Source organism: Quercus suber, unplaced genomic scaffold, assembly GCF_002906115.3.
Source record: "Quercus suber isolate HL8 unplaced genomic scaffold, Cork oak 2.0 scaffold_647, whole genome shotgun sequence".
Classification (NCBI taxonomy): Eukaryota; Viridiplantae; Streptophyta; class Magnoliopsida; order Fagales; family Fagaceae; genus Quercus; species Quercus suber.
This window is the reverse complement of record NW_027070088.1, coordinates 9231-22294: the sequence shown is the minus strand read 5'-3', so window position 1 is coordinate 22294 and position 13064 is coordinate 9231. Positions and strand designations below refer to the sequence as shown.

The 13064-nt window shown below is 35.8% G+C and overlaps 2 pseudogenes; both read left to right on the top strand.

The window, feature by feature from the left end:
* The first annotated feature begins 258 nt into the window (after nt 1–258).
* LOC111986845 (putative pentatricopeptide repeat-containing protein At3g25060, mitochondrial) lies at nt 259–3956 on the top strand (annotated as a pseudogene).
* Nucleotides 3957–6730: 2774 nt separating this feature from the next.
* LOC136064217 (putative pentatricopeptide repeat-containing protein At3g25060, mitochondrial) lies at nt 6731–11956 on the top strand (annotated as a pseudogene).
* The last annotated feature ends 1108 nt before the right edge of the window (nt 11957–13064 follow it).

Sequence of the window (13064 nt, the reverse complement as noted above, 5' to 3'; positions counted from 1 at the left end):
ATGAATCATACCACATTCCTTAGCCTTTCTCAGAATCCTACTTAAGACCTCCATAATCAAAAGGAAAAGGAGAGGGGATAAAGGATCACCTTGTCTCAAACCCCATGAGCTTCCAAAAACACCTTCAGGGGATCCATTCACTAGAACTAAAAATCGGACAGAAGTGACACATGCCTTAATCCACCCACTCCATTTCACTCTTAAACCCATCCTATCTAGCAGCTAGACAAGGCATCCCAATTAACATGATTGTGCCTTTTTCATGGGTATTTGATTTGGAAAAACCTTCAAATGGACGTTGTAGTTCAAACTAGCCTTGTGGCTATGTAAACCAAGAATGGACATTTGAAGCTTGCTTCTTGTGTTTTCAAGATGCCTTACAAGAGATGCAGGGTTATGGAAACAGACCAGATTTAGTGTGTCTTTTGAGTGCACTTCTAGCATTTTCACAAGTTGGGTTTTCAAAATTGGGTAAATCTACACAAGTATATTGTGAGAAGGCTTGATTTTGATCAAGTTTTAGGTACTACAGTGATTAAGATGTATTCAAAATGTGGAGCCCTTTCTTGGGCACGCACTCTGTTTGATCAAATAAATTGCAAAGGCAATCTCTTGGAATGCAATGATAACCAGCTATGGAATTCATGGGCATGGAAAAGAAGCTCTATCACTCTTCCTTCAGATGATAAAAACAATTCAAAACCAGATCATGCTACTTTTTCTTCCATTCTCTCAGCCTTCAGTCACTCAGGTCTTGTGGAAGAAGGCCAATACTGGTTTAATCACATGGTTAGTGAATATAAGGTCCCTCGAACTGAAAAGCATTATGTTTGTATGGTTGATCTTTTGGCTGGCGTAGGCCAAGTTGAAAAGGCTTGCGAGCTAATAGATTCCATGAATGCTGAATTGGGCCTTGCTGTTTGGGTTGCTCTCTTGGCAGGTTGCTGCAAAAATAACATGTTGTTTATTGGAGAGATGGCCGCAAAGAAGGTTCTTGAGTTAAATCCGGATGACTTGGGAATTTATTCTTTGGTCTCAAACTACCATGAAAAGGCGAGGAAGTGTGATGATGTAGCTAGTGTTAGAAAAATCGTGAAAAAGACAGGGATGAAGAAAGTGCCAGGGTATAGTGTAGTAGAAGTGAAAGGGAAACTTCATTCTTTTCTTATGGAAGATAAGAACGATTATCAATATGAAAAATATGATGCAATTTTTGGATAAGTTGGATCAAGAAATGAGAGCTATTGGATATGTCCCAAAGATTGAATTTGTGTTGCATTCCCTTGCTGAGGAAGTCAAAAAAAAAAGTAATGAAATCACAGTGGAGGCTTGCTATTGCTTATGGTCTATTAAACACGGGGCCAGGAGCCAAATTATAGATCATAAATAACCTTAGGGTGTGTGGGGATTACCATGAAGCAACCAAGTTCATTATGAAAATTGTGAACAGAGATATTGTTGTGAGGGATGTGAAGTGATTTCATCACTTCAAAAATGGGATCTGCTCATGTGGTGACTACTAGTGAAGCTGATGTGCATAGATTTCCTTTCCCTTTTCTGGATTTGTCATAGCTTACGTGTTGAAATATGAGGGTAAGATCTGAAATCTCTTCAGTAAAGTAAGTTCCAAATATTATAATGACAGAAATGGAAGAGATAAGCAAGCTAACTTCTCAATTTCATACTACAATCTTTAGGGTGTGTGTAGATGCAGCTTGGTAACCAATACAGTGCTTCCAAATGGTCCCATCCAACATATCCATATCCAGCTGGGTTGTTGGCAGAATTTGGGTGTTGATATACATCCACCACTTTATCAATTTCCCCTTTATACTATAAACTTCAGCCAAGTTCAAAGAGCTTTTGTCAAAAAATTATACACTTTCTTTTTTGCTCACGGTAGATGCAGATTGTTCGAAAGGATTTATCTATAATTGAAATGCCTAAGAGAAGGACTTGGGGGATTTTTTTTAATCCAAATGTCTTCCTGCATGCTTTGCATCAACAAGCCTGATTTGCCTCTAACAGCTCCAGTATTTAATCCTTTTGAAACTTTTTTTTTTTTGCTCCTAGTGTCAAAGGTGAAACTTTTTTTTTTTGGTTTCATCTCATAAATCATAATATGGTGGGTTTTATTTTTTCTGCATGAAAGTCCAAAATTTTTGAGGATATTATTTGGTTTGACATTTAAAACATGGATTCTCTGACAAAAGCAAATTTGGGAGTATAAACACAAATTAGGGGGTTTCATGTGTTTCTTATTTTGGGATACAGTTCACATCCTCTAGTATAAACACTAGCAGCCCTTTTCCAATTGTATCTGGTAACCCATTTTAGTGCATCATTTATCATACTTTGGCTACATACATACAAACACATATAATTATATAATTGATTGTATTTGCTAATTGAGGTTGTGAGCTCTTCAGATGCAAACTCTTTGTATTTTCTTCCTTGTTTTGAGGAAGAATACCAGAGTTCTGTTCTTCTGCAAAGGGTACAATTCCCTTCTCCTCTTGTTGTTATGGACTGAAGGATAAGTGAGGTATGGCATATGCTCAAGTTTCTAGACATGTTTATTGAAATTCTGGGCAACATCAAGAAGTTATTTTTGGAACACTTGATGGTTGATTGTTCAAACCTTTGTCATTTCAGGGATGCTAAGGGTTTGTTTTCACTTTTCCTCTACTCTTGTTGTGTTTATTCTGCTGAATAAGGTCTTCTGAAGTAATTGTGGCAGCATGGACAGAGGGCTGGGCTGGTGGACTGCAATTTCCTAAATCTGTGAATTACATTTCAATAACTTCATAAAATTCTTGCACTTTTCAGTTACTGCTTCTATTTCCTTTTCCTAAGTCTCTCAACTCACTTTTCAATCACATACCTCTCCTTAATTTCATTATTGTCATTCTCAAGAGATAACACTTCATCAAGTTGGTGCTTGATTGAACTAACAAAGATCATTTTTGGATGGGATTTACATGCTAAGTAAGATTTTATTTTTGAAGAATGAAACTTATCGTTACCTTAATTTCTTCAAAGTCCGAAGTTGGTATTATCTAGAACCTAATAGGTTAATAATACAGAGCAAAAGCAAACTTGGGTGTCAACGAGCTTAACCATTTATTTTTCATTTATTTATTATTTTTTTTTGGGGTTGGGAATAATAAGTGTACATTTTAATACAACAGAAAAACAAGCAGCTTAAGCTGCAGAAAGTAATTATAAAAATAAGAGACGAAGCTGAATCTTTTGGCATCCTTTATGAATTCAAAAATGGCTTCTTCATCTTTGAAATTTTGAGCATGGCATCTCTGATTTTTTTCTATATAGGATAGATTTTAGCTAGGTAGGCTAATTTTAGAAGTGTAGATGTAAAGCCGCTTCCTTGTCTGGCTTTTATAGCACATTTGAACTCTGCTTCCCAATGATCAATCCATCTACATTTATAGAAAATGTAGGTACAAAAAAAGGTTCTCTGCATTTTGGAAAAAATTTCATCTAAACTTGGCTGTACTTAGTAGTTTTTTTAAAAAGTTATGGTCAACTAAGCTATAAAGAATGCTTTTGCATTTGAATTAAAAAAAAAAGAAGCCAATCTAGGACTGGAAGAGAATTTTTGATTGCATACTAAGTACCTTTAAAAATGTCTTTGTAGTATTGAAGTAGTCCAAATGAGAAAATATATTTGTTGATATATTTGGAAACCTTTACGCATCTCTAGTGATTCCAACTTGATTCTTTGATCTAGCATGTGGTGTTCAACTTCAAGGCTATGTTATCCTGCAGGGTAATACAATTGTATAATTTTGACGGTTTTAACTAACTTTTTTTCCTACTCATGCCTTTTGTTCTGGTATGTGCAGGATGTGAAGAAAATTTGTCATAGAGGCTTTGGGATTGTGACCTTTGCAGATGATCCTCACCTGCCTGGGTTGCCTGATGTAAACATTTGATACGTGGTTAAGAGGTATCCTTCACATGTTCTTTGGGCTTTGCTCATATGTTTTGGCTTCAAACTAATATCATGATGCATTTTGCTTCAAGTTGAAAGAAAAACTTGTTATAGAGGGTTTGGTTANACAGCTGTCTCCATCTGTCATGACTCTTCGCATTCCAGCATGTGCAGGGCACATGCTTCACTTCGCGGGAAGCTTAGTCGCGAGATACCCGCGAGATTCCATCAGCTTCCAACTTGCTTGAGTCTTCACACACTCTCTATCACACACCCCTTACAACAATTCCCACAACAAATACAGGGTATAAACGATTGATAGAAATTACAATCAAATTTGGCACGGAATAAAAGCCAACAAAACACATAGTTGTAAATCACAACTTTACAATCTTCATTTACAGTTCCAAATCAGCTAAGTTTTAGATGGTAGCATGCATTACTTTTTTTTTTTTTTTTGAAAAGTTTGAATTTCTGCCATGTGTCCTGCTTATTTAAAAAGGAATCAGAATGCTTCTCATTTAGCTTGTTGGTACCAGTACCACATTTAGGCTTTATGTCTTCACCCTCACACGTGACTTTTTCACTGCCTGACTCCTATTCTCATTCTTCTTCACTTTTTCTATTAGTACTAGATTACGTATACAAGAGCAATAGAACCTATCAAAAACATAGAAGCAATAGCATGAAGAAGGCATGGTTAAACTCAAAGTTCACTGCTCTACTAGAAAATTCTGTTCTCGCTGATGTCCTAATGAATCCAAACTTATCAGATGTGGACAGTCTCGACATCTTTAACTTTGACTTGAATGGCACTACCTATGGTATTTTTTTTCTCCTCACTCCTTTCTTTCATTCTTTCACATTTTTCATGAATTGGCACTTGCATAGAGTTATTTGTATAAACCTTGAAAGTTTTGCTTGTGTTAAGATTTTTTTTTTGGAGAAGAATTTGTGTTAAGGTTAATTGACTACAATGTACACATTGTACATTAAAAAACACAAATTTAGAATCTTCAAAGGAACAACGATTACGTTCCGTCCAAATAGTTCACATCAAACAACCTAGAATTAAATTCCAAATATTTGAATTATGTTTCCCAAGCCAATAACTCCAACAAAATAATAATTCCACCACAGAGCCAGGCAAGACCCATTGAATACCGAAAGCATGAAGCATAAAACCCCATAAAGGATGTGCTACATGACAGTGAAGAAGGAGATTATCCACAAATTCCCCACTGCATCGGCACATGCAACACCGATTTGTCAAAGAGCGACCCCTAAGCATGAGATTGTCCAAAGTAAGAATGTGATCATGGGCTGCTATCCACAATAAAAAGCCACCCTTTTGGGAACTTTTGCTTTCCAAATGCCCTTCCAAGGGAAAATAAAGTTGGGGGTCTCCCTTAACTCGTTAGAAAAGGAATGAGTATCAAACTTACCACTTCCATTAAGGCCCCAACACAGAGAATCGCAACCTACTCCCCGTGGAAGATGAGCTTGAATAAAATCAAGTAGAGAAAAAGAAGCAGCCAGCTACCAATCTTGAAAATCCCTATAAAATCTCAAGTTCCAACATCTAACATTTTCCCCCTCCTATTGACACAAAACATCAAAGATACAAGCTTCCTTGTTTGCCGAAATTACATAAAACTCAAGGTAGAGGATTTTAAGGGGATCAACCCCAACCCATCTATCATGCTAGAAGAGGATTCGAGTACCATCACCCACAACAAAAGAAAAATGCTTAGAAAAGCTCTTCCACCCTTCACTAATACTATGCCACAAACCACACCTATGAGCCCTCCTACAAACTTTAGTTACCCTTTTACCCTCCCCATATTTAGTGGATATAACCCTCCGCCAAAGATTAGTAACTGCATGCCCGTACCTCCACAACCACTTTCTTAATAAAGCTTGATTAAAGGACACTACATTTCTTATCCCAAATCCACCCTTTTCAATAGGTGAGCAAACCTTGTCCCAAGCCACCAAAAGGTATTTGAAACTCCCCTCAAAAGATCCCCATAAAAGGTTTCTCTAGATTCTTTCCAATCTAGTAGCCACAACTTTAGGTATAATAAATAATGATAAAAAATAAGTTGGAAAACAAGAAAGAGTGCTCTTCAATAAAGTGATCCTACCACCCTTTGATATATAGAGGCATTTCCATACCGATAATTATTTCTCCATCTTCTCTAAAATGGGATTCCAAATAGAATCTGTCTTAAATGAAGTACCAAGTGGCATCCCCAAGTATTTCATAGGCAAATTGCCCACCTTGCAACTAAGGATATTAGCCAAAGCATCCAAATTATTCTCCTCCCTAATGGGGACAATCTCACTTTTCTCCACATTAACCTTCAAACTTGTAAAAGCTTGAAAACACGGCAAGACCAACCTCATAGAAAGCAGCTGCTCCCTAGAAGCATTACAAAATAAAATAGTGTTGTCCGCAAACAACAAATGAAAAATGCACACACCAATAGAGTTCATCGGTCCCACATGAAAACCATGAATCATACCACATTCCTTAGCCTTTCTCAGAATCCTACTTAAGACCTCCATAATCAAAAGGAAAAGGAGAGGGGATAAAGGATCACCTTGTCTCAAACCCCATGAGCTTCCAAAAACACCTTCAGGGGATCCATTCACTAGAACTAAAAATCGGACAGAAGTGACACATGCCTTAATCCACCCACTCCATTTCACTCTTAAACCCATCCTATCTAGCAGCTAGACAAGGCATCCCAATTAACATGATTGTGCCTTTTTCATGGGTATTTGATTTGGAAAAACCTTCAAATGGACGTTGTAGTTCAAACTAGCCTTGTGGCTATGTAAACCAAGAATGGACATTTGAAGCTTGCTTCTTGTGTTTTCAAGATGCCTTACAAGAGATGCAGGGTTATGGAAACAGACCAGATTTAGTGTGTCTTTTGAGTGCACTTCTAGCATTTTCACAAGTTGGGTTTTCAAAATTGGGTAAATCTACACAAGTATATTGTGAGAAGGCTTGATTTTGATCAAGTTTTAGGTACTACAGTGATTAAGATGTATTCAAAATGTGGAGCCCTTTCTTGGGCACGCACTCTGTTTGATCAAATAAATTGCAAAGGCAATCTCTTGGAATGCAATGATAACCAGCTATGGAATTCATGGGCATGGAAAAGAAGCTCTATCACTCTTCCTTCAGATGATAAAAACAATTCAAAACCAGATCATGCTACTTTTTCTTCCATTCTCTCAGCCTTCAGTCACTCAGGTCTTGTGGAAGAAGGCCAATACTGGTTTAATCACATGGTTAGTGAATATAAGGTCCCTCGAACTGAAAAGCATTATGTTTGTATGGTTGATCTTTTGGCTGGCGTAGGCCAAGTTGAAAAGGCTTGCGAGCTAATAGATTCCATGAATGCTGAATTGGGCCTTGCTGTTTGGGTTGCTCTCTTGGCAGGTTGCTGCAAAAATAACATGTTGTTTATTGGAGAGATGGCCGCAAAGAAGGTTCTTGAGTTAAATCCGGATGACTTGGGAATTTATTCTTTGGTCTCAAACTACCATGAAAAGGCGAGGAAGTGTGATGATGTAGCTAGTGTTAGAAAAATCGTGAAAAAGACAGGGATGAAGAAAGTGCCAGGGTATAGTGTAGTAGAAGTGAAAGGGAAACTTCATTCTTTTCTTATGGAAGATAAGAACGATTATCAATATGAAAAATATGATGCAATTTTTGGATAAGTTGGATCAAGAAATGAGAGCTATTGGATATGTCCCAAAGATTGAATTTGTGTTGCATTCCCTTGCTGAGGAAGTCAAAAAAAAAAGTAATGAAATCACAGTGGAGGCTTGCTATTGCTTATGGTCTATTAAACACGGGGCCAGGAGCCAAATTATAGATCATAAATAACCTTAGGGTGTGTGGGGATTACCATGAAGCAACCAAGTTCATTATGAAAATTGTGAACAGAGATATTGTTGTGAGGGATGTGAAGTGATTTCATCACTTCAAAAATGGGATCTGCTCATGTGGTGACTACTAGTGAAGTTGATGTGCATAGATTTCCTTTCCCTTTTCTGGATTTGTCATAGCTTACGTGTTGAAATATGAGGGTAAGATCTGAAATCTCTTCAGTAAAGTAAGTTCCAAATATTATAATGACAGAAATGGAAGAGATAAGCAAGCTAACTTCTCAATTTCATACTACAATCTTTAGGGTGTGTGTAGATGCAGCTTGGTAACCAATACAGTGCTTCCAAATGGTCCCATCCAACATATCCATATCCAGCTGGGTTGTTGGCAGAATTTGGGTGTTGATATACATCCACCACTTTATCAATTTCCCCTTTATACTATAAACTTCAGCCAAGTTCAAAGAGCTTTTGTCAAAAAATTATACACTTTCTTTTTTGCTCACGGTAGATGCAGATTGTTCGAAAGGATTTATCTATAATTGAAATGCCTAAGAGAAGGACTTGGGGGATTTTTTTTAATCCAAATGTCTTCCTGCATGCTTTGCATCAACAAGCCTGATTTGCCTCTAACAGCTCCAGTATTTAATCCTTTTGAAACTTTTTTTTTTTTGCTCCTAGTGTCAAAGGTGAAACTTTTTTTTTTTGGTTTCATCTCATAAATCATAATATGGTGGGTTTTATTTTTTCTGCATGAAAGTCCAAAATTTTTGAGGATATTATTTGGTTTGACATTTAAAACATGGATTCTCTGACAAAAGCAAATTTGGGAGTATAAACACAAATTAGGGGGTTTCATGTGTTTCTTATTTTGGGATACAGTTCACATCCTCTAGTATAAACACTAGCAGCCCTTTTCCAATTGTATCTGGTAACCCATTTTAGTGCATCATTTATCATACTTTGGCTACATACATACAAACACATATAATTATATAATTGATTGTATTTGCTAATTGAGGTTGTGAGCTCTTCAGATGCAAACTCTTTGTATTTTCTTCCTTGTTTTGAGGAAGAATACCAGAGTTCTGTTCTTCTGCAAAGGGTACAATTCCCTTCTCCTCTTGTTGTTATGGACTGAAGGATAAGTGAGGTATGGCATATGCTCAAGTTTCTAGACATGTTTATTGAAATTCTGGGCAACATCAAGAAGTTATTTTTGGAACACTTGATGGTTGATTGTTCAAACCTTTGTCATTTCAGGGATGCTAAGGGTTTGTTTTCACTTTTCCTCTACTCTTGTTGTGTTTATTCTGCTGAATAAGGTCTTCTGAAGTAATTGTGGCAGCATGGACAGAGGGCTGGGCTGGTGGACTGCAATTTCCTAAATCTGTGAATTACATTTCAATAACTTCATAAAATTCTTGCACTTTTCAGTTACTGCTTCTATTTCCTTTTCCTAAGTCTCTCAACTCACTTTTCAATCACATACCTCTCCTTAATTTCATTATTGTCATTCTCAAGAGATAACACTTCATCAAGTTGGTGCTTGATTGAACTAACAAAGATCATTTTTGGATGGGATTTACATGCTAAGTAAGATTTTATTTTTGAAGAATGAAACTTATCGTTACCTTAATTTCTTCAAAGTCCGAAGTTGGTATTATCTAGAACCTAATAGGTTAATAATACAGAGCAAAAGCAAACTTGGGTGTCAACGAGCTTAACCATTTATTTTTCATTTATTTATTATTTTTTTTTGGGGTTGGGAATAATAAGTGTACATTTTAATACAACAGAAAAACAAGCAGCTTAAGCTGCAGAAAGTAATTATAAAAATAAGAGACGAAGCTGAATCTTTTGGCATCCTTTATGAATTCAAAAATGGCTTCTTCATCTTTGAAATTTTGAGCATGGCATCTCTGATTTTTTTCTATATAGGATAGATTTTAGCTAGGTAGGCTAATTTTAGAAGTGTAGATGTAAAGCCGCTTCCTTGTCTGGCTTTTATAGCACATTTGAACTCTGCTTCCCAATGATCAATCCATCTACATTTATAGAAAATGTAGGTACAAAAAAAGGTTCTCTGCATTTTGGAAAAAATTTCATCTAAACTTGGCTGTACTTAGTAGTTTTTTTAAAAAGTTATGGTCAACTAAGCTATAAAGAATGCTTTTGCATTTGAATTAAAAAAAAAAGAAGCCAATCTAGGACTGGAAGAGAATTTTTGATTGCATACTAAGTACCTTTAAAAATGTCTTTGTAGTATTGAAGTAGTCCAAATGAGAAAATATATTTGTTGATATATTTGGAAACCTTTACGCATCTCTAGTGATTCCAACTTGATTCTTTGATCTAGCATGTGGTGTTCAACTTCAAGGCTATGTTATCCTGCAGGGTAATACAATTGTATAATTTTGACGGTTTTAACTAACTTTTTTTCCTACTCATGCCTTTTGTTCTGGTATGTGCAGGATGTGAAGAAAATTTGTCATAGAGGCTTTGGGATTGTGACCTTTGCAGATGATCCTCACCTGCCTGGGTTGCCTGATGTAAACATTTGATACGTGGTTAAGAGGTATCCTTCACATGTTCTTTGGGCTTTGCTCATATGTTTTGGCTTCAAACTAATATCATGATGCATTTTGCTTCAAGTTGAAAGAAAAACTTGTTATAGAGGGTTTGGTTATATGACATTTGCTGATGAAATTTCAGCCCAATATGCTTCTCAAAAAGTACATAGGATGCTTGGGTAGGTTACTCACACACCTTGTGGATATTAAACCCCCAACTTACCCCTCCACCTTACTCTAACTTGGTGAAGAAGTGCCATTAAAGTCAGAGCTTGTAGATGTGGATCTTCAATATAAAAAGAAAAGAAGTTAAATTCTCTGCATTACACAGATTTTGTTAGCTCAGTTATTATGCACAAGTTGTCAACCTTGATAGGCACATTAAAAAATAAGCACCAAAGAAAATGAAAAAGAACATTTTGGATTTCCAAATCTAAACTCAACTTTAAAAATGGCTAATATTTTGAATTTGTTCTAATAAATTCTTGAAGCATAAATATCTTGATTTATTTAAACAGCAATCATTGATTGGTATTGGTAAAATCTCATAGGAAACCTACAATGTAGTTGGCACTTCTTTATTAAATCTATAAACTTAGTGGTAGGATAATGTTTAAGAGTTGCTTTCTCAACAAACTTCCACTTTCAGGACTCCACACCTTAATGCATGATGGTGATGTTTATATTAATTTCCTTAAATCTTTACACTTTCTTTTAAAAATAAATTACCATGTTTGAGAATATGATGAACTCCTTTTATGATCTTAACCCTTTAAAAGTGCAGGTAATGGGTTCTAGTTTTCAACCCGTGGGAGGATGGCGAATTCACTACCCCATTGTCCCTTAATGACATTTTTTATTTTTAAAAAAGTAAGAGAGAGATAGCACGTTTGAGCCTGTAATTTAAAAGGGTCGGGACTAACATTTTGAGCGTGGGTGAAGTTTTGAAAATACGGTTGATCTACTCTATGGACACCTCACGTTCTGTGGATATGGCACTTGTAATGTGATAGCTATAAATACTTCACCACCATCCTTATACCAATTTTCTGTATTGATTGCAACTCTTGAATTGACTTAAAAATAAAAAATAAAAAAAACTTGTGATTGAAGACTCATTGTAGTTCTAGTAGTGCCAGCAGAAACTTAGAACTCAACTGGCCTAATTGGCTAGTCCCAGTTGGTTGGAACTTGAAATATAAGAAAGAAGAAGCAGTTTGACATAATTAATCTAGTTAAAGCTTTCATAAATTCCTGTTGCGTTTTTCTTTGTGCAATCTCTGTTGGGTTTGAATTTCACTTCAATTATAAGAAAACTCTATTAATCTAATTGAACATGTGAAGTATACAGGACGTATACTGGATGGAATGTCATTACATTGAAGACAATTATAAAACAACTTTCTCATTTTATTATTGGTGCCCTAGTAATCTTGAATTCTGTTTCTTGCAGATTGTATTAGAGAATGCTGCTCCTATCGCGAATGATATGGTGGCTGCAGATCCCTCATCCACTGTGGTGCATTCTTTGAGAAGCAAACAAAATTCACTTCATTTCACATTCCAAATCAGCTATGTTTTATATGATAGCATGCGGTCTTCTTTTTTTTTTTCCTGAAAAGGTTGAATATCTGCAATGTGTCCTGCTTATTTAAAAAGGAATCAGAATGCTTCTCATTCAGCTTGGTGCACTGCCTAATTCCTATTCTCATCATTCTTCTATTAGTATTAGATTACAAATACAAAAGAAATAGCGTGAACCTATAAAAAAAAGAAAAGAAAAAAAGCAATAGTGTGAAGAAGGCATGGCTAAATTCAAAGCTAACTGCCCTACTAAAAAATTCTATTCTCGCTGATGTCCTAAAGAACCCAAACTTATCTGACATGGACACTCTCCTCAGCCTTTAATCGGGCACCCCCATGCACATCTTTAACCTCGACTTGAATGGCACTACCTATGATATTCTTTCTCTCTCTTTCACTTTCTTATGTTAGCATTTTGACAACCTTGTGACTGTAACTAAACATATATTGAAAGCTACTTCTCATTTTGATGTGATGATAGTGTTTTTTTTTATTCCTCCCTCCTTTCTTTCATTCTTTCTCATTTTGGTTATGAATTGGCACCTATCAAGCATACAGAGTTATTTGGATAAACCTTGAAAGTTTTGCTTGTCTTAATATATATATATATATATATATTAGAGAAGAACTTGTGTTCAGGTTAGACTACAATTGTACATTAAAAAGAACATATTTAGACTTTAAAGTCAATAAAGAATATTTGCTCGATAAATCAACATTGCATGTGTCTGCAAAGATCAATTTGACTAATGGACCATTTATTCTGGATTAATTAGAGTTAGTGAATTGAAGTTAGAACATGCACAATATAAATTGAAGTAAAAAAAAAACAAAAAGAGTTTCTAATTGAATGTGTTAGAGATATATATTAGACATATTAGCCTAATGTAATAGGCCAAGTCCATTCCTGCTTGTCCTAGTGGTCTAGGGTTTAGTCATCTATATATACTCATGTTAGGGTTCATTGTAACACAGGTTATTGTACTACACTCTTATACAATAAAGATATAGCCCTTAAGGGATTTCTATATGGATGTAGCCGA